Source organism: Nomascus leucogenys, chromosome 10 (genome assembly GCF_006542625.1).
Source record: "Nomascus leucogenys isolate Asia chromosome 10, Asia_NLE_v1, whole genome shotgun sequence".
Classification (NCBI taxonomy): domain Eukaryota; kingdom Metazoa; phylum Chordata; class Mammalia; order Primates; family Hylobatidae; genus Nomascus; species Nomascus leucogenys.
Window position 1 is genome coordinate 38,015,055 of NC_044390.1, and position 1,765 is coordinate 38,016,819.

Below are 1,765 nucleotides of genomic sequence, written 5' to 3' on the forward strand. Positions count from 1 at the left end.
CCGGCAGGCCTTGCGGGGCTGGGGTGGACGCGGCTAGGCGGCTGATCCGAGCCCGGAGGGGCCACCTGGGCGGGGAGGGAGGCGGAGTCTTACCTAGGGTCCCTCCCGACGTGCCGACCCTAGGCGCCCGGGTTCTGCCAGTCAAGAGTTGGAACGCAGCACTTTCCCTTCCTTGAACCCTTCCTTCTGCAGAAGGGAGCTCAGTAGAACTTTGTTGTTTTGCCTTTTACTCTGGGGTGAAAGAAGCAGATGATAAGGAGAAAATAATGAATGTCAAAGGAAACGTAATTCTTCCAATGCTGGTTGTCTCACTGCGATTGTTGTGGTTTGGAAATGTATCAACCTCTCTTGTGGATGTATCACTTAAAACACCCAGAAGTTGTTGACGGCGGCAGGCAGAAGGGCCGGTGGTTTCCAAGCTGTTTCAAGAATGGGACCCACAATCCTCAAGCAGAGGAAGAAGAAGACATAGACAAAGAAAAAGAGAAAGAAAAAAGAAAAGAAGATGACAATAAAAGAGCTTTGGCTATGGAACTGATTTAATCCATACGATTGCCTAGAGGTGCTGACGGTGACCAGTTGGAATGAGCCGGTTGTGTGGGAAGGCACTTAGAACAGAACCATCCTAGAAAATTATTATGCCAAACAGAAAATTACTGTGGGTTTGACAGTTTTTACTGTCAGAAGATATGTAGAGTATTACTTGAAGGAGTTCATAACATCTGCTGATAGGTACTTCACGGTAAGCCACAAAGTCATATTTTACATCATGGCCGATAGCCGTTGCTAGAGCTGGGTCCTCTGCGTTTCTTCAGTGTTTGAGATCAAGCCCGAGAAGAGGTAGCAGGCCATCAGCATGATGGGCATGAAGACCATCAGGGAGCACATGTTGGCCCACATCCAACAGGAAGTTGACTTTTCCTCTTCTGCGTGGATGTGGACCAAGTGTTCCAAGACAATTTTGGAGTGGAGACCCTGGGCCAGTCCGTGGCTCAGCTATAGGCCTGGTGGTAACGGGACACATCCTGAGGAGAATACTTATGAGAAGCAGAAGGAGTCTGTGGCGTACATTCCATTTGGCCAGGGGGATTTTTAGTACCACGCAGCCATTTTTGGTGGAACACCTATTCACGTTCTCGACATCACCCAGGAGTGCTTTAAGGGAATCCTCCAGGACAGGAAAAATGACCTCGAAGCCAAGGGGCATGATGAAAGCCACCTAAACAAGTATTTCTTCCTCAACATACCCTGTAAGATCTTATCACCAGAATGCTGCTGGGATTATCATATAGGCCATCATGCAGATATTAAAATTGTCAAGCTATCTTGGCAGCGAAAAGAGTATACGTTGGTTAGAAATGATGACTGACTTCAAGTTGTGCCAACAGTTTTTTGAATTTGAGAGAATTATTATTCTGGCTACTTCCTCAGAAAACAATTTTAACTTTAAGAAAATATTAATGAAATAGGCATGGGCAAGGATTTCATGTCTAAAACACCAAAAGCAATGGCAACAAAAGCCAAAATTGACAAATGGGATCTCATTAAACTAAAGAGCTTCTGCACAGCAAAAGAAACTACCATCAGTGTGAACAGGCAACCTACAAAATGGGAGAAAATTTTTGCAACCTACTCATCTGACAAAGGGCTAATATCCAGAATCTACAATGAACTCAAACAAATTTACAAGAAAAAAACAAACAACCCCATCAAAAAGTGGGCAAAGGATATGAACAGACACTTCTCAAAAGAAGACATTTATGCA

At 44.9% G+C, this 1,765-nt stretch overlaps 1 pseudogene; it reads left to right on the plus strand.

The window, feature by feature from the left end:
* The first annotated feature begins 266 nt into the window (after positions 1-266).
* Positions 267-1,369, plus strand: LOC100585690 (annotated as a pseudogene).
* The last annotated feature ends 396 nt before the right edge of the window (positions 1,370-1,765 follow it).